This window comes from Protopterus annectens, chromosome 1.part1 (genome assembly GCF_019279795.1).
Source record: "Protopterus annectens isolate FY-2018-M chromosome 1.part1, PAN1.0, whole genome shotgun sequence".
NCBI lineage: Eukaryota > Metazoa > Chordata > Ceratodontiformes > Protopteridae > Protopterus > Protopterus annectens.
The window spans coordinates 382,475,126-382,499,901 of record NC_056726.1 but is presented as its reverse complement, the minus strand read 5'-3'; the positions used below and the strand labels follow the sequence as shown (position 1 = coordinate 382,499,901).

Sequence of the window (24,776 nt, the reverse complement as noted above, 5' to 3'; positions counted from 1 at the left end):
CCTGCAGGCAGGCCTAACCTTGGAAGATGGTGACATGTCCACACCCACAGAACCCTTGGCCACAGCCATGGGGAGTAACACACCCCTCCCTGATCACTCATCCTATGCAACATCCTGACCCCAACATGTGGCCATCCAAGCAAAATTAGGTGGGTCATACATATATGTGTAACAAACACAGACCTCCAGGCTGGTCAAACAGTCTGACACACACAAGACCCTCCAAGTCTCCTTTGAGGAGAGCCCAATGCAAAGCACTGGTAGCTATTGCCAAACATATCAGCCCAGGACACACACACCCCATATATCCTATCCCCTACAAATATATCTGGTGTCTGCCAGTCACCCTGATCTTGTCTGATTTATATTATCCAACTATGGACTGGAAATCAGACCAGGCCAGAACATAAATGCACAGAGATTCCACCATTGTAATTTATCCCCAAGGTACTGGACCATTTCCACAGCACCAGCAGTCAATTGCTTGAAGGCACACCCCTCAACAGGCTGGATAGTGCAAGAATGTATAGCATTTGTCCCATACACCTTGTGTGTGCATCATCCATCCTGTATTCCTCTGGTAAATCACTGTGATGATTTGAGGAGGTATATCAACAGGTGCTGAAACAGTACATGACAGTGTCAAATGCCATATATGACAGATGTCTGCTAAAACCAGCCCTGTAACCCTTGCAACCCATAAATTATTGAGAAAAATTGTCACAACTATTGTATGGCCTATTCTCCCCACATTTTAATAGGCTATCTCCAGATATCCTGCACCAACAAGTTGACAGGTATGGCTGTAGCACAAAACAAACAATACTGGAGTACAACAATCCCTGGAATGGAGTCCAACATGTACTCCAGAAGGACACACTGGGCATGCTCATACACTTAGAGAAATGTCAGTAGGATCTAGGAATGAACAGGCCTTCCCTACCCAGTGCACTTTCCATTGCCCCACCTTATCAGTCCTGAAGATGTCTGTCACCATTGCAGTCATGTTTGTTAGGCCCAGCCCCATAAGCTCTGTGGCACATGTGATACCTGCATAACAAGATAGTACAAACAACTAGTTAGATAGGAGGTCTAATCTCAGTCCTGGCAAATGTAAAAGTGTTTGTGTGTGTGTGTGTATGTGTGTGTGTGTGTGTGTGTGTGTGTGTGTGTGTGTGTGTGTGTGTGTGTGTGTGTGTGTGTGTGTGTACAACTAAAAGGCTTTGGGTCCATTCAAACCCAGTGAACCTCCACTTTCCCCACTTTAGCAGCCGTGCAGATATCAGTCATCTTAGAAGTGCCTTCCATCAGGCCTCAACTCCATAAGGCCTGCGGTGCATGCGATAACTGCATCACATGATAGTACAAATAACTAGTTAGGTAGGAGTACTAATCTCAGTCCTGCCAAATGTTGAAGTGTGGGTGTGTGTGTGACAGTTATGTGTGCAAGATTGTGGGAGTTGTGTGTTTGTTTAGAGGTGAAACAGTTTTATGCCATTCCCAACCACAACACTTCACAGTGTCCCATCTTATCAGTCCAGATGATGTCAGTCCCTTATCAGCAACCTTGGCCAGTTGCCAGCCCTGTAAGCTCAGTAGTGCATGTGATAAATGCTTAACACTATAGTACAAATGACTAGGTTGGCAGGGGTTCTACTCTTCTGGCAAATGTGTGTATGGGTATGTATGTTTGTAAGTAGTAGTATTTTGATATGTTTCCCACCCACTGCCCTACTTTATCAGTCCTGCTGATGTCATTCCCCATATCAACACCTTTGGCCAACTCTCAGCCCAGTAAGCTCTGTAGCACATGTGGTAACTGGGTACCACTATGATACATATCACTAGTTAGGCAGGGATTCTACTCTAACATCAGGCAAGTGTATGTGTGTCTGTTTGAGGATGAAGTATTTTGATAGGTTAAACACCCACTGTACTACTTTATCAGTCTTGCTGATGTCATTCCCTTCATAGGTTCACAAGTGTGCAGTAGGTAATGGCCCAGGAGCCTTAACAAGCCTAGCACATAGAAGGGCCCTGCCATTGTTCCACCCGATGTTACATCCCAGTGCCTGTATCAGGTATAGCCACTGCAGTGATCCTTAGGTTGAACTGTCTATTACCCATCCACTCATCAAGTTGCTCTGGAACCAGGTCGGCTACGTTCTCTGCATGACATGTAAGGGAAGTGTATTCCAGGGCATGTGCAGCCTCTTGGTGAGGGACCTTTCCCACCAGCATGTTGTAGTGATTGTGGTACTGAGGTAGAAGTCTCTACAGTGTGTGGTGTAGATGGATTTATATGTAGCATCCCTAAACCAGCTGGGTCAGATATGGCTTTGTAAGTCAAGCACAGATAGCTGCTAATTAGTTGATATGACAGAGATAATAGCTTGGGTCTGCTGAGTCTGTGTAGGATGTGTGTCTAATGCCTAGGAACCCCTTTGTGAGGTGCTTCGGTGGCTTACACAGCTGTAGCAGGTATCTAGTGAGGTACATACTTGGGAGGGTGGCTTAATGGCTAAGGTGTTTGCCTTACAAACACAAGGTGCAGGGTTTGAGTCTCACAAGGGATAATTGGCTAGGCTTAAAATGGCTCGCAAGGGCAGTTAGCTTAGTACTAAACTATGAACCTATGAACCTAGATGACAAAGGGGCCATAATACTTGAGGAGTGGTCTAATGAGGGAATACTAGACAGAGATCATTACCTCTGTCTTCCTGGATGCAAAACCCTTGGTAATGCAATGTGCCATGTAGAAGGACTTCCTGACCACAGTGGCAATGTGGTGCTTGAAGAAGATGTTGCTGCCAACCTGTGTCCCCAGATCTATTATAATGCATACAGTGTTCATAGGGCTCCCGTCAGTGTGGTACTTACTGGGAACTGAGTGTTTTGCCAAGGGGAATGATCATGCATATTGTGGTGTCAAGCTTCTGGGCATGGTTTCCACACCACAAAGTGGTCTCACTTAGGCCTTTCTTTGGGATGTGTGCATCACTTGTGGAGTCAATGATAGCTACCAGCTTGTAGTCCTCTGTGAACTTAGTCAGCCAGAGTCCCTCTGTGTTGGGCTGGACTCTTGAGAAGTAGATGCTGGACAGGACACTACCCAGTACTGATCCCTGCGGGACTCCACTTGTGACTGCTTGCCAGTCTGACCTGGAGTTTGCCACTGTCATACTTGTGTGTTCTGTGAACCAATTTGCAAAACAAACAATGATATATGGGTTGATAATTAGTTTGTGGGGTTTATCAATAATCCCTCATGAGGGATGGTAACACAAGATTTAGACAGACTTATGTAGGCTGTATGCAGTGCCTTACTGTCATACACAGCCCTGGTGACTCAGTCAAAGACATCAACCAGGTTGAGCAGGCATGGTCTGCCATTCACAAAGTCAAACTGTGTGGGTCCAGTGTTAGGAGATCACCTATATCTTGGTCAGTCAAGTCCCTGATGATGAGGTCCATACCCCTACATAGTAGACCTGTCAGGCTAAGGGGCCAATATTCCCCAGGGTCTGTAGATACTACCCCTTTATGGAGAGGGATGACTGTAGCTGTGTGCCACATTTGAGGGACAAAGCCTGAGGTGTGGCTGTGACTGACCAGGGCACACAGATTTGGTCCAATGTCACTTTTTATGTCATGCAGAACACAGCCATGGATATGTTGGTGTCCCATGGAAGCTGTATTCTTGTCTGTGGACAATGTAGGTCTAACCTGGCCTGCAATACTGCTGGGTGCTTGTCATTCATCTGCCATTGTGATTGTACATTTGTGGGGGGGAGGAGTAAAGCTTGCACTCAATGTGTTGCCAAGACTGTGGCCAATATGTGTTGTCTCAGGATAAGTATTAGCATTATGCAATAACTCATAGCACTTGTGTTTAATGCTTTGGAGTTTGTTGATGTAACTATCAAAGGCTTTTGTGATTGTCGTCAGTGTCTGCTGCATGTCTGCCTTCATAGATGCATGTAGGGGATTCCATGAGGGATCTCAAGTTGTGTTTGAGGCTAATAAGGGAGTTCAACAGTCATGGGACGCCACCTTTCTATGCAACAGTGTCCTCCTTCTGTTGTACACTTTAGTAATGGCAGGGGACCATCACATTATCTCCCAGTGTTTGGAGGACAGTGTCTGGGTTCTGTTGGCTATGGCTAGTACAGTGTATTCATGCACCTGCTTGTATAGTGCATATGTGTATGATTCAACAGTTATGCAGCTGTTTTCCATTGCCATGGGTGTAGTGAAGTCATCCACCCATGTTTTTATGGCTGCAAAGTCAGTTTTGGAGAAGTTTTGCAAGGTGGTTACATTTCTGGGGGGTGTGGCTGACATGTTGAGTTCCATGTTGATAACAGCCTGTGTGGATCTCATCATGCAGGGATTGACAATTGTGGATGGGCAACAGTCCCATATTTAAGTAGTCAACACAGGTCAAGTTTGTTGCATCTTCTACTGGGGGTCAGTATGAGCTGGTCCAGGACATTGGAAATGATAAATCCCAGGAAGTGTTGGGCCACTGTACTGGCACTTGACTACTTTCCCCAGGTGATGGAGGGGTAGTTGAAGTCTCATACTATGTCAGTGCTGCGTTAGACCTTCATAGATGACATGGTGTTGAGGAATGTGCATTGACAGTCTAGGAACATAGATGTGGACCCATAGCACGCTATGGTCTGAATTGCACTATTACCCCAAGGCAGTTGTACAGGAAGTATCTCCAATGCATTATTCTGGGATACTAGTCTGGAGGTGTTCCTATCTATAATGAATATGGAGACAACACCACCTGTGGAGGTGTGGTGTGGTCCATGTTTGGGGGCTGACAGCTGTGGAATGCATTATAGCCTGATACTGCTGTCTGCTGCTGTGAACCACCTCCCCATTGCAGCAGAAATGTTAATGTCCTCCACTCTGACAAGTGCTTTGAGTGACTGCATCCTGACAGTTAGATGTCTACTGTTGAGCAGTATGACCCTCAGAATTTATACATGTCTAGCTGTTATGGTGGTAATTACATTAGGAACACTGCCTGATAAGGCATTATAGGGGTGGAAAGACATTAAGCCAGTACCTGGAAACCCAGCACTGACAGATGTAGGACATCTGTGGCAAGTCATTGAATTCTGTCAATCATGTCATCCCAAGCAGAGAAATACTGGATCCCCTGAGAATGACACAAAACATGTAAGCCAATGTCGCAGTCAATCATCTGTTGATAGTACTGCAGCATCATTCTGGGTGATGGCGGTATACTGCTCAGGGCTACTGTCACACCTGCCTGGACCACATAATCAGAGAGTTCAATCATGTCTCTTGTCATGTAGTCCAGGGAGGTGTGTCCCAGGTCATTCACAACCACATGGACATAGAGTGATACTCGTAGTTGTTGTGGACTGCCATGATTGGCTGTGCATTGTGTTGGATGCTGGCATGTGATAGATATTTGGCTGTTACCTGCTCCATATTCAACTTAGTGAGCGGGATATGTGTGTGCCTCAGTATTGAGTTACCCATGATCAATGTATTGTGCAAGGTGGTTAGCCTTAAGAGCTTAGGTTGAGGGGCACACTGTGCAGGTTAAATACATGTCCCTTGATATGTGCCATGTTGTGGTGTCTGAGTGAGTGTCTGTCTTGCTGGTCTATGCTGTTTAGGTAAATGTTCATTGAGTTCCTCTGTGAAGGTGGGTGTGAGTGAGGCTTTTCACTGTATGTCATGGCTGTCAAAGTGGGTGTCATGGTGAGCTATGTGTTTCATATGATGTGGTGCAGGTGTTGATCATATCCTCTTGACCTGCTAGTCCAGTCTTTGCTGAAGAGTGCATATGTCCACATTGGGTAATTTATGGGTAACTCTCACAGGTCTGAGTGTTTGGACTTTAGAGGGGCGGGTTGTCTGCGTACATGAGGCAGTTGCAACAGTGCCTCAGAATGGACAAGTGCACCAGGCTAATGGGTGAAAGCACAGAAAACTGTGATTCAGTCATGCCAGGAGGGGTAGACATAACTAGTAAATGCTGAGGCTATGTCTGTGATGAATGAGTAATGCTGATATCTCCCAGGTGTGCCACACTTATTGATACAATAACCTGAAGTGCCAAGCCATAATACTATTTGAAGTGCAAGACAGAAAGAACTAGCATGATATGAGGGTGGAACTGATGGCAGAATTTCTACCGTCTGTAATACTTTACCTCAGCTGTGCAGTTATCAGCAGCTTTGGCCATGTGGATGTTCAGTAAGCTCTATAGTGCATGCAGTAACTGCATAACTCTGTAGTAGACATAACTAGATAGGCAGGAGTTCTAATCCCAATACTAGTGAGTGTGTGTGTACCATGTACTGTCTGGCTTATACCATTTTTGACTTGTCTACTACCCTTCACACTTCCCCTCTCCCCAATTAAGTAGTCCTGTTGATGTCATCCACCTTAGAAGTACCTTTGGATGAGGTGAAAATGTATAAGCTCTGTGGCACATCTGATAACTGTGTAGCACTATAGTAGAAATAACTAGATAGGCAGAAGTTCTAATCACACTACTGGCAACTGTGTGTGCGTGTGTGCTTGTGTAAGAATCATATAGTGTGTGGGTTATACCATTTTTTAACCTGTGTACTACCCTTTACATTTCCCCTCCCTCCAATTTAGTAGTCCTGTTGATGTCATCCAACTTAGAAGTACCTTTGGACGAGGTGAAAGTGTATAATTTCTGTGGTGCATCTGATAACTGCATAGCACTATAGTAGAAGTAATTATATAGGCAGGAGTTCTAATTTCCCTACTGGCAACTGTTTGGATGTGTCTGTGTGAGAGTCATGTAGTGTGTGGGTTATACCATTTTTGACCTGTGTACTACCCTTTACACTTCCCTCACTCCAATTTAGTAGTCCTGTTGATGTCACCCACCTTAGAAGTACCTTTGGACTGCATGAAAATGTATAAGTTCTGAGGTGCATCTGACAACTGTATAGCACTATAGTAGAGATAACTAGATATGCAATGGTTCCTATCCCAATACTGGCAACTGTTTGTGTGTGAGGATCATATCTTGTGTGGCTTATACCATTTTGATGTGTGTATCATACAAGGCTGGTGACCACCTCCCACTGCCATTACTTTATATAGTGTGGTAACAGCATCTGCCTCACATGCTGCAAGTTAAACCATTGTACAGTCCTCTGTACATATGTGTCTGGAATATCCAGATGTTTGCAACCTATACATGGTCAGAAGTGGTCGTGTGCCTCAACAATGGCCATGCATGTGATATTGTAGCCATATAGGCCACAATGAGTGTACTGACACATAGGGCAGCATGAGATATCATACCTGACTCAAACATCATGCTGATATGATGTCTGCCACCCTCACAGGTGGCCAGGCTTGTAGGTGCAACATATGATTCCAGATGCTTGTTTTTACAAGTGAATGTTCATGTTATGGGTCACATTAAAGGCAGAAAGAGGTGTGGACTAACAAACTGTAGCCCTAATTTGTATGTAACAGAAACATCTTGCATCTTAACAGGGGTGTATACACAATTTATATACATTGTATACCACTAATCTGTCACACATGTCCCCACCTTAGGCCATTTGTCCAGCCCATTTTGCTGGCCTCTGTCCATATGTCTTGGCACTGATAAGCAGTGAGGTATGCTATGGGAATGTTGACTTCATGTCAGATAGGCCCCAGTGGTGACCACTGTGATGCAATGCAGTTAACCCCACCATAAGTGAACATGCACATAAAGCAATATAGCTATTACATAAAGCAATATAGCTATGACTGATAGTTGTGTGCATGGTAAATTGCATGCCCTTCACATGCCTGTGGTATTTCCAGGCAACAACAGAACTATGTCATACTCACGAGCTTCAAGCTGCTGTCCCATCTGCAGGCCAGGGGGTCCTAGGTAGTTGTGGGAGGGAGGTATTGTCACCAGACTCACATGTGGCCTTAGTACAGGATGGATGCAGCATGTCTGCACATTTACAGTACTAACCCCAATAATACACAATGTTCTGTCCTCACCATAGATGTGCACCTGTGTGCATTAGAAAACCCCATCCACAACTGCAATTGGACCTGACACATGGTTGTAGATACAATACAGATACAAGTATGTCTGATACATTAGTCTACTAATCCCCAATGGGCCCTTATGTGCATGCTCCCTGTCCACTGTGTGGGTGCCACCCATCTCCAGTATGTTGACCTCTGTACCCTGGTGTTGTACTGGGGTGTGTGCCCCAAGGTTGGCAAGGGCCCATATGCTATACAACTTGGTTGTGTGATGGATGACAAAGAGAAATGTGAAGTCATTTATATGATGTGGTGATGACTGTATCCAAGGGTGACAGAGTGGTCATTGCAGCAGATGTCAATGGCCATGTTGGTGGAGGGAACAGTGGGTCCGTGGAAGTGATGGGTATGCATGGTGTTAAAAGGAATGCAGATGGTGAGATGGTAGTGGGGTTTGCAAAACAGATATTCATGGCCCTGGTGAATATGTACTATAACACGAGGGAGGAGCATATGGTGAGTTACAAGACTGTAGTTAGATGCCACAGATGGAATATATCCAATGTAGGAGGGCCAGTTTGAAGGAGATTGGAGACTATAAAGTGGTGAAGGGGAAAGTGTATTTAGGCAGCACAAAATGTTGGTCTGCAGGATGATGTTGGTGATCAAGAAGGGGGGGAGTGTGAATTCAGCAGCAAGGATCACAGGGTGTCAATTGGAAAAGGGTGATGTTGAGGTGGAGTTCAAGGAAGGATTAAGACAGACACTGGGTGGCACTGTCAATTTACCACATATTTTGTGAAGTACAGCAGAACTACTAAGGGCGATGGCTAGAAAAGTGCTTGGTGTGACATGTGGATGAAGGAAATAGTACAAGGAGACCTGGTGGTGAACTGAGGAAGTACAAGACCGTATACAGAGAAAGAGGATGAGGAAGAGGGTGTAGGACTGTAAAAGATTTGAGAAAAGTAGACAGGAGTGTGAGGAGATGAGATGCATGGCAAAGAGAGATGTGGCAAAGGGTAAGGATGAGGCATATGAAGAGTTGTATGACAGTTTGTAAATTACTGGATGGCTGCATTTCTCTTTGCCATGTTCAGTCATTTTAGTTGTTTTGCTAAGAGGTTGTTGTATGTCTGACTATTGTGTATGGCCTATCATGATGTTGTAGTAGTGCAGCAGTGTACTGTTCACTAATTTATTTGGACTGTGTGGGGGGGGGGCAGATGTGAGTGTCATGGGTCCTTTTGTATCCAACTGCGCATGCTGCCCCAGTTATGTGTGGTCTATCAGCAGCGTATGTTTGTATGGGCATTTTGAGACATGTATGCATATATATATATATATATATATATATATATATATATATATATATATATATATATATAATATATATCTATATTTTACAGCTAACAATGTAGTATTTGATGAGGGAGCTCAATCTTTAATTGAGGCTGATAAGGTTTTTTTTCCAGTCTTGGGACTTCACCTTAATCCGTATCAGTTCCCTCCTTCTGTTGTACAGTTTCTTTATGGGCAGGGACCACCAGATTGGCTTCCTTTTATGCAGGTGGGGGCCTTGCTTCTATTGTGTATGGCAGTATCCATGCATTTGTGTACATGTTCATAGTGCATTGTTATTTGATTCAGCAGTCATGCAACTAGTCTCCATTTGCATGGCTGCCATGAGGTTAGCCATCTCTGTTTTTAGGAGGCCATTGTTAGCTTTGGAAAGGCTTTTCATTGTGGTTACCTGTGCAGGGAGATGGGGGAGGGGTGAGAGGGCTGTGGATTTTCAAAGTGATTACTTTGTGGTCAGATCTAATAAGTGAGGAGTTGACTATTGGTGTACAGCAACAATCACTCATGTTAGTAAGGACCAGGTCGATGTGATGGGCAAGTGCATTGGTACATAAGTAGCTTTCCCAGTTAATGGTGGGGTAGTTGAAGTCAACCAGTATGAGAGTGTTAGGTTGGACACTAATATTCTCCAGGGTGTTTAGGGACATAGATTGCGAGTCTTGGGACATGTTTGGGGATGTATAGCAGGCTACAACCTGAACCACTGTCTTACCCAATGTTAGCTACACCTGCAGAATCTGTCATGCATAATGTTGGTCTACCACTCTGGAGGCGTGTGCATCCTTTATGACTATGGAAATACCACCACCTTTGGAGCTTCAGTCCAAGTTCTGCAGCCAAAAGGTGTGGAATGAGTTATAGGCTGGTAGTGCAGGGATGCTTCCTGCTGCCTTTAACCAGGTCTCTGCTACAGCACAAATGTCATTGTCCCCCATTTTGAAGGAATACCTCCAGTGAGTGCATTTTCAGATTTAGACTTCTAGGGTGCAGCAGCATGACCTTCAGGTTGCATGTGTTTGTAGTTGTTATATATTTATGTATATTTATGTGTATATATATATATATATATATATATATATATATATATATATATATATATATATTTATTTATTCACCTTTTCATATATATATATGTGTGTATGCATATATGTAGATATAAATTTAGATGTATCTCTCTCTCTCTCTCTCTCTCTCTCTCTCTCGCGGTCTCTCTCTCTCTCTCTCTCTCTATAGTGTGTATAGATTTGTCCACATATATGCATCTCCATACATATATACCTGTATATATAGAGAACCTGACTGATTCTACAGACTCCTTTCCCTACTGTTGAATGATTGTACTAACTGATAATTACTTTGATGGTCATTTGCAGGGCCCTAGTTTCAAAACTTAGCTGGACTTATTATTTTGTTGTAAGGCAGAATAGTTGCTGCTGGGGAGGAAGGTATAAGGGCAATAATTAAAAATGGTCCCTAGTTTGGGCCCATTGACCCCAATTTTGACAGCCCCTGGACAGATTTGTTGTAGTAAGAGGTTCAGAGTATGGATGTGATGCCCAACTGCACTATATATATATATATATATATATATATATATATATATATATATATATATATTTTTTTTTTTTTTTTTTTAGGTACATACAGAGATATTTATATATATATATATATGTATTTATTTATTATATATATATATATATATATATATATATATATGTGTGTGTGTGTGCATTTTATATGTATATCGCTACATATATTACATATTAATATTTATTTTTATATATATATATATATATATATATATATATATATATATATAAATTTTATATATATATATATATATATATATATATATATATATATATGTATGAATTTGTATCACTTTACTGAAAGATCATTTCACTGATAACCATTTCAATTAGACCAAATCACCTAAAGTTCATTTCACCTAAAACTCATTTCACTGACAAGTTATACTCTAAGGCAAGTCAAAGGCATATGTCCTTTTCCCCATTGTAGTGTAATCCTGGTGTTAATATATATAGTTAGGGGGTGGGGGGCACAGCCCCCCACATTGGGGGGAGTGGGAGCCATAGCCCCCCCCACTTAATTTGGTTTGTGTTGTTTGGTTTTGTTTTACATTATTTAGTAAAACCCACACTCCCACAATGCCTCTCATATGACATCATCAGCAGTACACCATTCAGGCTCATAGGTCTCAACCTGCTAAGAGGCCACTGTGGAACACCGACCATAGCAAACATGTGACAAACAGCCTAAATGTGGAACACCCTATTTTCGCACTGTGAGAAAAGCATAACTTGACCATGGCCATGGCCTTTCAACCAAATATACATTATGCAATTATTTAATAATACACACACTCTCCTGCAGACACAGACATTTACATATATACACACACAGATGTAGAAGCAAAAAGAGAGTGACTCACTCATATAGAGAAAGTCATACACATACAACACATATACACCCCCCCCCACACACACACACACACACACACACACACACACACACACACACACACACACACACACACACACACACACACACACACACACACACACACACACACACACACACACACACACACACACACACACACACACACACACACACACACACTATAATTTATGTATGTCTTTATTCATTCAGAATAAAACATCCAAGGATACTTTGCAAATTAAGTAGCTATAACTGCTGGATACAGATAGTCACAGACAGAAGCAAAAGCACAGATACACAGGTGACCCACCACATGCCCACTCACTGAAATGTATCCAGCAATTAGTGCCACTTTATTGACCCAGTACTTCTCAGATGTTTACTTCTGATTCAATGAAGGTAGAAATACATACATTGTACCAACAGTGAAGTCACTGCTGTCAGACACACACAGTCTAAAGTATTACATCTCCATTGCCCCCTCCTCACACATAGACATATGACATTCTCAGCTATCCTTGACTTTGCTGAATGTCCCTCATATTTTCTCTTGTTCTTCAGACATTTTTCACATACTGAGGACTGCAGTCCCGGAGTCATCATTAACAGTTTGAGTTTTAGACTTCATAAAATGCATGGTAAGGCAAAATGTGTTATTTTATCAAATTTCAAAGTATGTGGTGATATTTAAAATCTGCCTTATTTGGGAACTTTGCGTCCAGTTTTTTTTTTTGCCTTCATCCCTGATTCTTGAGCCAATACATTGTCAGATGCTTATATACAGACCTTACTTCTCAAGTGTCCGGATTTTTGCCTCATATTTGTGTTTTTTTCCTCATAAAATTTATGGTTTTCAGGCAAACCATTGAAAACTGTGTCTCTAAATAATTACATACATTTGAGTTTTAAACTTTATATCTTTCAGAAAATGCATGGTAACACAAATCCTGTTATTTTAACAACTTTCTAAGTTTATAAGAACAATACTTAAAATTGGTTCCTTTTTTGAGCCTTTGTTCCCCTATTAATTAAAGCTATGTCCAAATTTCTTGTGCTAAGAGGTTGAGAGCTATGACACTCACACACATACACACACACACACACACACACACACACACACACACACACACACACACACACACGCATACACACACACGCACACACACACACACACACACACACACACACACACACACACATATTCACCATTGTCATACCTCTCAACTGCCTGGAATTTTGCAGAATGTCAACATTTTTGCCTCATGTTTTTGGTCTGAATCCTTTTAACTGCTGGTACTGTAGTTATTTACTTTGGTACTCTTTTGCTTCTATTTTATTTTTTTCTCCCTCTCTTTAAATACAATTTGCCAGAACTGCATTTAGCGAGGGGGAAAAGTGATATTTTCTTTCATTGTTCATCTTTCAGGGTATCGTTACAGGCAACTCAGAAGCCATGGACTTTTACTTGGCATTCTGACTGTCTGCTTAAGGTCAATCATTCTCTGATTAGCTCCATTTCTCTCTCTTTGTCAATTGGCTATAATTATTATTTGGGAGCCAATCAGAGAACAAAAAGTGGAATCACCACTATCGAAAGCAGAACAGTGGAATACTGTTTCACTTCAGTGTCAAATGCAGAGCTTTCCACACAATGCAGTGCAGTTGAACACTAAGCTCAGGCTGTGTTGCTTTCATTTTAATATCTTAACATAATAGGCTGACAGATTGATGTACATGACAACATTGTACAGCCACAGGCATTTCCCCCTCCCCCACTTACAACCCCATCAATCACAATGGGCACAAATTGCAAACCTGCAAATAACCATATTCAGTACACAAGCTATACCTCACTTGTAGACCACCTGAACCTATTAGGGCAAAACCCAGCTGTAACTGAAATCCGTAGCTGTATGCTATCTGCCGTATGCTCCATGGTCTGACTTGCAGTAAAAGTTCTGCTATGGTACTGTTATTGTGCTCTTGCTCCTAAACTCTCAACCCCACAGAAAAAAACAACAACATGCAAATCTAGAAAAATGAGTATACTTTGCAGAGACTTCCTAATGGAGGTTAGTTACTCTTTTCCCATCTGTAAGGTCAGCAGGAACAGGTGAGCTGTACAACAGTGCCACAACAACATCAGGCCCCAGTACTGACACATGCAGAAGCTCCTGTAACATACAATGCAATGTCACTTTATAAAGTCAAACAGTTTTCAGTGGGAGAACCTTTAAATTATGACTTACAGATTCATTATAAGGGCAGTTCTCTAGTTATATGTCCAATCACATTTATAGCATCTACCTTGCTTTCCCATGATATTGCAGTAGTAGATTGCAATGGGTAGCAAGCATTTCAAGACAATAATTTTCCAAATGTGCATTTGCACAATAAACACTTCTGGGACACAGTGCAGCAAAACAAGTCTTTAAGCAAGAAGTAAAACCTACCTCACCTTTTCTCCTTCACAAAGCCCTTGCTCACAGGTGTAGTGAGTTGCATCACTCATGCTCTTCATTTTCTTCCATACCATGAGGAGGCTCTATGCAGTTGCTGGGGTTTGTATCACATAGGTTTGGACATTATTCTAATGAATGCTCACTTCATGAATGTTTCTGAATCATTCAGTATATGAATCATAGCTTAAAGCAAATAAAAGCTTTCACAGTGTTGTCCATCCACATGAACATGGGTGGGTGAGTGGTTCAGTGACATGAAGAGGATCTGTTTTTGTCATATTATACACCTGCAATCAGTGGAGACACTTAAGAGTAATATCGCTCAAACTGTAACAGCATGCAAACACATCATGCATTTTCTGCTGTATTATTTATTCTATTTTTATTAGCCTTTGATGATCTGAATGGGCCTGGGGAGAAAAGCTCCTGATGAAGTTTTACATTTTGCAATAAAGTTTTACATTTATAATTCAATGCACAATGTATACAATGATAAAGATATGATAGCACTAACAGACATAGACATATATTTATTTACCAATGTGGTAACACCAGCCACAAAAATCTCAAAAGTAACAGGACTAGAAGAGATAGTTAAGTATACAGTCATTGATAAGGTACAACAGGTCCATAATAATTGGTACTGTGGTAGGCTGACTTGAATATAATTGAGAAAAAGAAAAATTATAGTTGAGTAAGACCAAGTTTAAGAGTACAAAACAGTGTTACGACTGCTCAGAGATGATGGGGCTATAGGCTGTGATGAGCAGAAACAAACTGGGAGATTAGTGCAGAGAGATTTAACGTGACATTAGAGATGAGGGAGAAAGGTTATATGTTTAATGGTTGGCATAGCTGTGATATTGACAAAGAAAGGATAAGAAGATAGTCCAAAAGCAGACATATGTGTATAATTGGTTATGTTGTAAGGGATGGCTTAATAAAGATGTTTCTTGTTTGAAAAAAGGGGCATGAATTGAATAAGTTATGTAATGTTGCTTAGGTTATATGATATTTAGCAATATATGTGAAGTATAATGCTTGCTAATGTTAATTTAATACAGTTTGATTACTTTTATATAAATGTAAATTTGCCAATGTCACAACTGATAATTCACAAAAGGTGTTAAAAAACAGACATGTTGAAAAGGAATATTTAGATATGTAGTGTGTATGGAAGAGAAAAGTGTGAAAAGGGAAAAACAGCAGAGTAAGTAGCAATTAGCTCTTCAGAGTAGAACTGCCTATTTTGCATTTAAATAGTGAGTTGGATTTATTGATAAGTATAGGCTAGATGGGAGCAGTACATGAACAGGACCAGGTGTCCATGAGGAATTGTCTTAATTGTGACTTGAAGGATTTGGGGTTTTCTATATGCTTAATGGCTTCTTAGATTCATAGGTTCATAGGTTGGTACTAGGCTATCAGCCCTAGGCCCTAAACAAGCCTAGCCATAACAATTCCCTGGCTATTTCTTCCCTCACTATTTACTTCCCTGGGCCGCTGTCTAGCAGGGTGACTGACATGATCCCCGGGGTGAATTTCCTTTCTAGCATCCAATTGTCAAGGTTCCTTTTGAAGAGGGCCAAGGAGGCGCTCTGCTTGACATGTATGGGCAGTCTATTCCAGAGCCTGGGGAGTCCCTGGGTCAGGAACCTATCCCTCCAGCATGTTTTATTTATTGTGATGAGAAGGTTTAGATCCCTGGAGCATGTGGCTCTAAGAGATTAGGATTTCTTTAAGTGTAACATGTCCAACAGCTCTGGGTTTCTCATGGCCTTGTATGTTAAGTAGAGATCGCCTCTGAGTAGACGATATGTGACAGAGTATAGCTGAAGTTTTTTAAGGCGGTCAGCACAGGGCATCTGCTTTAGGCCTGTGATTCTTTTAGTAAGGTATTTCTCCGGCCTTTCCAGTTGTTGCAGATGTCTTGAGAGGTACATACCAAATGGGGCATTGTATTCTTTTTTTTTTTAATTCTCTTTATTGTTTTATCACATAATAACAAGAAAAACAACAGACAACATACATTAACATGATACACAAGAAACTATGTACATTTATACATTGCCCAACAATATATGAAGCGATAAAAAAATCAGCAAAGGGTATTACAAAAAAGACATGTAATTATTTTAAAATATGTTCAAAAAGTATTCTCCAAAATTCTTTAAGAAATGGTTTGTGATTAATGTTGTGAAATACGTATCTATGTGCTTTGAGGTGCTTAATAACTAGAGTCTTAAACCCTTCCCACGATAATATATGTCTATTTTTCCAATTCAAAGAGATATAATATTTAACTAGCATAAAAATAGAAATCAGAATTCTATATCTCCTCTCCGATAAACCTGGAGGTGGAATATGAAGAATAGTAAATTCCCAAGAAAGAGTAGATTTTTCGTATCCAATTTTCTCCAGTAAAACTCTCAGAGCACACCATAGTTTATATGAGCATTTGCAACTCCAGAAAACATGTAATATATCATGTTTGCTTAGGACAAAATTGACATTGAGGGGGGGGGGGTGGTTGGGATATATTTTGTTAAGTATGTCAGGAGTGAGGTACGCATTGTTCATTATCTTGAGCTGTGTGTATTTAAGTTTTTTTAAGGGTATGAGTCTGGCACTGATTCTTATGGCCTTTGAAATCTGAGTATGGGTAATAGAGGGATTAAATTTTAGCCAAGAATTGGAAAAAATGAGCTTGTTATGTGTTTTGGATGCCATGATAGCTTTGTAAGTATTTGAGATCTTTTTTTTTTAAGAAGAAGCAGGTTCCACAATGCTTTACAGGCTGAGATATCCTTATCAGATACCAAGGATTGTTCCAAGTAATTATGTACTAATTCTCTGATTTGTCTTAATATAATTGTATATTTTTTAGGTAAGTTCAAATTAGTTCTTAAATCCAAGAGAGACTGTTGTTTGAAAGGGAAGAGGTCCGAAATAGTTGTATTCTTGAGAAGGGGGTATTGTTCCAGGTTTAACATATGACCATTCAACCTTAGATTAGGGCTGAGATGTAGTGGTTGTAGAGTATTAAATGAATGAATCAGATTCAAGGAACTAAAGAGGTTTTGAAGTGACCTCATATTAAATTTAATACCTTTAAGTAATTTAAGGGGGCATTGTATTCTATAATGGGTCTAATGAGGGATGAGTACAGTGGGACAATGACTTCATTTTTTCTGGATGAAAAGCCCTTAGTGATGAGGTGTGCCACTAGAAGGATTTCCTGACAGTTGTGGTGATGTGGTTATTGAAGGTGAGACCACTGTCCACCTGTGTCCCTAAGTCTCTTATCACACTTTCAGTGTTTAGTGTACTGCCACCTATGTGGTAATTCACGGGTACATGTTTTTTTCCCAAAGGGGATAACTATACATCTCTTGGCATTGAGCTTGAGTCCATGGCTCTGGCACCAAGCATCTGTTTCTCTAAGGCCCTTTTGTAGAATATCCACATCATTTGGGGATTCAATAATGGCTCCCAGTTTGCAGTCATCTGCAAACTTTGTTAGCCAGAGTCCCTTAGTGTTGGCCTGTACTTCAGAGAAGTAGATGCCAAACAAGAGAGGTCCCAGGACTGAACCCTGAGGTATTCCACTTGTCACTTGCCTGGAGCTGGATTTGGAGTCAGCTACTTTTACAGTGTGGGGTCTGTCAGTAAGCCAGTTGGCAACCCATCGAGTGACGTGGGGATTAATGCCCAGCTTAGTAAGTCTATCTATGATTCCAGAGTGGGGGATGGTGTCAAAGGCCTTGGCGAGGTCCAGATAGGCTGTGTGGACTGCTTTACACTCGTCCACAGCTCTGGAGACTGATTCAAAGAAGTCAATCAGGTTCAGGAGACAAGATTGGCCCTTCATGAACCCAAACTAGGTGGGGTCCAGTGTTTAAAAGTTGCCAATGTCTTTGTTTATAAGTTCCATGATAATACGTTCCATGGCCTTGCAGATCAGGCTCATCAGACTGATGGGCGGTAGTTCCCGGGATTCAATGTGGTTCCCCCCTTGTGGAGTGGGATAACTGTAGCTGTGTGCCACTCAGTGGGCACAAAGCCTGAGGTGAGGCTATGATTAAACATGATACTTAGGTGAGGTGCCAGTTCATTTTGTAGTTCATGTAGTATACAGCCCGGGATGTCATCTGGTCCCATGGATGCTGTATTCTCAGCTTTGGAGAGTGCATTTTTTACCTGTGTGGCCATTGTTACCGGAATTTGTCAATCTTCTGGTACTGAGATGGGCCATTTAGGGTGTGAGAGGGGGGTGAAGTTGGCACTGAAATGATCTGCCAGGATATTGGCAATATCCTTGGGATCAGTATATTTAATGCCATTCTGTTGTGGCTCAGAGTACTTTATCAATATTAATATGTGGAATACTGTAATTTGGAGATATGGAGCATAGAGACACACCTGCAGAATTGTTATGTTTATTACTTTACAGCAACATTTTATCTATTGACCTAAGTATTTGGGTTGGTACCTATTGGTATAGGAGATGTTCCAGACTTATCTGATCTGTATATTAATTTCTGGGTTGTGATTAGTTGAGATAAAGTAGGGTAGCATTAAAGTTCTAGCCAGTTTAATTGCTTTAAAGCCAAGCAGTGGTGAAGTCAGTAGTGATGGTCAGTGGCAAATTTAGCCACTTTGTTTTAGCATTGTACAGAAATAGATATATGGGTAGTTTATGAGTATAGGACTTTCGTGGAAAAGACCAGGGATTAGATAGGCTGAGACAATTGTTTTCCTGACACTGTCTGTTCAGAAATGGTTTGATTCACATCTTATATTTTAACCACCTTAATATTGACATATACTATGTCACACCCTGCCACAAATCATGCTGTTGAGTTGTCCTATGTTGAGCAACAGTTGTCAAAATATAAAATAGGTGTGGCCGTGAGATGCCAGTCATCATTCTCTGGTATGAGACCTGCAGTATGGTGCTGGTTTCCTAAGGTATTGTTTCTGGAAGCATCTCCAAGTGGTGCTCTATGGAATCAAAATTCTTCCTGTACTTGCTGCACATGGACCACCTGGAGCACTTGTGTGTTAATTCATGTGACAGCCCAAGTATAAGGTGGATGTCTGACACTGTCTCACCAGGACTGTTATTGATACCACAGGCCTACCTCACTCTGGCAGGCACCACTATAGTGACTTGCAGAGGTGCTATACGTACCTTTTTAGCAAGGAGGAAGAAGAGGTCAGAGTGAGGTCATCTGAGATGTATATTAAATATTACCTGTAGTTGCGTACAGTATTTTTGGTATCTTACCTGTGGGGAATGTAAGTTAATAATGTGTCATTTTTATCCACAGTTCAGGCAGCTACCACACAGAATAATCTCCTATTCCAGAGGAGGATGTAGTTCCTTTCAAGGTGCTGGGGTGAGTACACCATCAATCAATATATTGAAATGATAGTATTTCTTCCATAATATTGATAAAGTGTGTGAAGACTGGTAGAGAGGATGAAGGCTGCCAGCCTAGTCAAATAGAATTTGATACATAATTCTGGCTTTTAAATATAAATGTAAAATACAGGCTTGTGTCTTAAATGAAAGAAAACCCTGTAAAATGTGAACTTCAAGATTGTAGAAACATTACCATCTGCTATAAGGAAAACTAAGCAAATCATTTCAAATGTTCTTTGACATTAAAATTATGTTTTATATGTCCTTTGAAGTTATAATTTGGAGTCGATGACTCTAGAGTAAGCATCCTGCCTATTGTTTTAAGGTTAAAGTTAATGACCAGAATTTACATATGGAATGTCCTTTATTGCTCTAAGTGTAAAAGAATGTAAATGCAGTATCAGTGTGGCCTGGGAACGCCAGACTAAGTGCCAAAGAAATGATGTAATGGGAACTAAATGAGAATGATGTAATCTGGGAGGGCCCAGCAGACATGTTTGAGTGAGTTTAAAAACTATTGTTCAAAGAGAGACTGTAAGCATTTTTGTTTGACTATCTAACTCAGCACTGCCTTGCTCTATGTAAGTAAGTTACTTTAGAAGTATGTTTTCTTGTAGAAATAGCTAGGACTACAAAGATTAGACTAAGTGTTTTTATGTTATGTCAGAACTTTCCTACTGTATTGTTTTAAGTTTCTGTGTGATCTCTGAACTCTTAAGTAGCATTGTATTGTAGTAGTATTTTCTTGTGTTTTAATTATTTATTATTAAATATTTTAAAAACCTTTTACCTGTGGCTAGTTTGTGTAGAGATAAGTTAGCTGTAGTGTAGATTGCATATTTATAGAGTTTATTGTACAAGGCCACTCTAATAAGCCTTGACTGATTAGTCACACTTACCAATTGGATAATAATATTGCACAGTAATAATTGGACACCCTTTTAAGGGCCTTTGGGTAGCTGATAATTATTAGCTGGTGGTGGCAGTAATTACTACCGTATAGTCTGGGTAAAAGGGCACAGCTGGAGAATCTGTGTCCACCTTTCCTAGGACTGTCTGTGACGTTGTATAAATAGAATCCACCTTACAGGTCCTTCAGAAAATGGAAAATATGAGGTTTGTTTGAAAAAAGGTTCTAATGCACAATCCACAAACTGCATAGACATATAAACGCACTTTTAGCACCAGCGTTTTTGTCTCTCCTCATAAAGACTTCATCAGATGAGCTAGAATAACATTTAACCCTTTATATAGTCCCTCACAAATATAAATAAACCAATCACATTATATAATAAAAAATGTTAAAAACAGTCACTTCCTTTAAGAAAACAGTGTTATACTAAACCTTAAATTGCATAGAGAAGTAAACTCTTACTTAAAAACATGCTACTACATAAATACTTTAAAATTCATAAAATACTTTCCTTGTAATGTAAAATAATAATAATAATAATAATAAAAGCATTTTAACTTACTCAGGTGATGTAAAAAAACAACATTATTGCACCATCTACTGGCTTTATTAGGAACTGTGTCTTAGATGAAAACTATAGCTTAGCAGATCTCAATTTTAGTAATGGAACAATAGATATGAAGCCATTTAAACCAGGGGGCTTGATACTTCCAGGGTTACTTGCCACCAAAGTTCCCTGAATTCTATTCTCTCCTCCCATAGTCCACCCCTGATTTCTTTTGGTATTTGTTCCAAGACTAAAAAAATAAAATTAGCTTTTAAACAAACTTTCATGTGTTTATATAAAGCATTAGTCTCCTTTTTATTCAAAATGTCATAATTATGTTCATAAATCCTTCTCTTGAGTCTACGTTCAGTTTTACCAACATAGAAGGATCTACACTCAACATGCAAAGCAAGGTATACTAACCCCATGGCTTCACAATTAAAGTACCCAGGGCTGCATACCCACCTATTCCTACCCTCAATGAAATGTTTGTCTGTGTTAGCTATACTTGCACATTGGGAATAGTGGCTGCATTTGTAAGTCCCCACTCTCCTCCTATTCCTTCCCTTGTTTTTAACACCATGTTCAAGAATGTTTTTCAAACTGGATGCGTTCTTATATACACATTTCAAAGGGCTATTGGGCAGCTTTTCCAAGTCTGAAATGGTTACAAACCTTTCCCATTCAGATTTAATAATTCTCCTTGTTGCTCCATTAAGAGCAGTGCATTCTAATACAATAGCTCCATTGTAATTAACTCCATGTCCTTCCCCTGCAACATTATGCATTGTTTCATTCTGTCCTAAAATGGGTCTAAATTTGGTAGATCTACCAGTTGTATAAAGTTGTATAAATACTTATCTCAAAGTGTGTGTGTGTTTGTGTCAGCTACTTGGGCAGGGACACGAAGCACTGGTTGGACAGAGAGGGTATTGGAGGTTAGCTTGCCTGCAAGACTGAGATCTGGACCCTATAGCTGTGCCAGTGGGAAGTCTTATTGGGGACCTGGGGAGCAAGGGAGCAACCAGCCCCAGACTGACTGTGATCTCTGTATGCACTTAAGGGAAATTGTACTTTACTGTGCATATTTGTTATAATTTCTCCTATATGAGACGCCCTATCTGGTTTTAGTGGTGAGGAGTGAGGCTCCCTGATTGCTGAGCCAGGGCACAGGTGTCACAAAGTGCTTATCTTCTCATAGTACTTCCTTGATATCTGAAAAGTGCACTGTATGAAACATTTTTCTTTCTATTATTAATGGTCTGTATGTGGTTTAAATAGCATGGTACTTTGTACAGTCAAGCAAAACTGTGATAGCACCAGTTCAGTTTCTGCCATTGTACATATGTCAGCATAGCTCTCAACCTTTTATAACAAAACATCTAGACAAAGCCAAAAATAATGAGGGGACAAAGCCCCAAAAAGATGAACAGATTTTAAATATTTCTTTTATAAATTTAGAAGGTTGCTAGAGTTAAAGGTCTTGCGTCACTATATATTTTCTGAAGGACATGAAGTCTGAAACTCAAAATGTCTGTCATTATTTAGTGAATTCAATCCTCAGTGATTTGCAACAAAAATCCAGAAAATCACTAATTTTAAGAGGAACAGACCAAAAATATCAGGCAAAAATCTGGACATCCTATGAAAATCTGGACAGTTGAGAGGGATGGGTACAGTAGATGACACAGTAAAAGCCAATGCTGACTTATTGATATGTTGTAGAATTTTGAAGGTATAGCATCTGGAATACAGCTAACAATCATAGACAGTACTGGAACTGCACTCTCCAACCCTGCATCAACTGCTAGAAATAGATAGCACATGGCAGCATATTCCTTAGTGCATATTAGCCAGCTGTGCTTCTCACCTGGTTCAGCAAATTTATTCATGCTGTTGGTTGTTGCTGTTTGCCTTTTTGGCTTTTCCTGGTTAGGGGTCACCACAGTGGAACTCCGGTCCACTAATGATTGGCAATAGATTTTTATGGTGCCGAGTTGCCAGCCCGATGCCCAGCCTTCAGTGAAGACACGCCCATTCACGCATGTCTTTTGGAGGCCACTCGACCGTGGGGAGGACATGCAGACTCCATACAGAAGGCACTTCCCGCACACTAGCTGTGAATCGAACGGGAGAACCTCTTGCTGTGAGGCAACAACACAACCGCTGTACCACCGTGGCTGTTGTTGGTATACTTGTATTATTGCAATTTATCTGTTCCATTCATACTGCATTCCATGCAATGCCTTCTTGCTTCTCCCCTGTCTGTCAATATTCTTTCTTTTTAATGTATCTTGTTCTGTTTATGTTACTTATTTATTATTTATTTGCATTTGTTTATTGGGAAAGTACAACTGAGAATAGGGTGCCCCTTTTCTGTTGAGGCCCAGGAAGCAAAGCTCCACAAATTAAATTAATACTACAATAACAGAAATGCATAACACACAGCTGAAGAAAATTACAATCATGTAACAATTGAATAGTATTACACATACACTGGCTTACAGAGTTTAATAAAACAGCTTTAGATAACACTTGGGTAGAAGAGTTTAAAGGGATTTTATCCTGGAACAGAAGTGCAATTACAGATCCAGGTTGATAAATGTGAGTTTTTGGAAGTGATTTAAAGGAGTTATAGTTTGCTATGTGTTATGGATCAGAAGAGCATATTGCTAACTGTGTTCTTAACGTTCATTCCAAGGGAGAGACATTTGTCTTTTGAGTACATTTCCCAACCATGAGTGTACCAATTGAATAGCTGTCTTATGAGGTGGTCATTTTTTGGGTTGAAATAAAATGCTGGAATCAATATTGAGTTGTCTTAGTTTTAAGTAGTTTGGAAGCTCCACCTAGTTTAATTCCTGCAATGTCTTACAGTGATGTTTTTGTAGTGATTGGTTGCAAATTTGCAATTTTATTATAGCAACACAGGTTAATGAAGATGGAAGTTACATAAAGTAATGCAAACAACAGAAATGTTTAAGTCACTTTTTGTAACTATTTTTAGTAAAGAAGTTTTAGTTGTGTACAGTAGGCCTAGTTTTGTATCCATCTTATTAATTGCGAGGTTAATATGTTGATCAAATTTCAGAATGTTGTCTATGATGATACCAAATAATTTTGTTTAATAAACAGTTTCTATGGGTGTGTTATCAGATGATGTTATAGTGAAAGTGGTAGGGGTTTTGCTGTTAGTGTCTATACGTAATAGGATGAGCTTGTTTTGGTGGGATTAAGCAAAAGCTGAGCATTTTGAAGATGCTTTTCAACTGAGGAAAAGGCATATTGGATGAGGTTTTGTAGCTGACCAATACATTGGGCATTTCAGACTGGTCTAGACTCATCTCCTTACTTAATTAGGGTTTATAGCCTGGATGCTGGATCCAGATCTTTAATAAAGATATTGAATAGAAGGCAGCCTAGTACTGAACTTAGAAATCTCCAATCAATACTGTGGTGAAGTTAGGATATGAATCTCCAGTCAATATTGTAGTGAAGAAAGAATATGAATGCTGCCATTTCACAGAACGAGATCTGTTGGAGAGATAGCTTTTGAACCAGTTT

The 24,776-nt window shown here is 40.4% G+C and overlaps 1 protein-coding gene across 1 annotated transcript in view; it reads left to right on the top strand.

The window, feature by feature from the left end:
• Positions 1–24,776, top strand: part of SEPTIN3 (septin 3) — a 743,127-nt gene that overhangs the window by 172,034 nt on the left and 546,317 nt on the right. Inside the window, exon 2 of the mRNA XM_044075351.1 lies at positions 19,658–19,726. The gene's annotated coding sequence lies outside the window, so the exon portion shown is untranslated. The remainder of the gene's footprint in view (positions 1–19,657; positions 19,727–24,776) is intronic.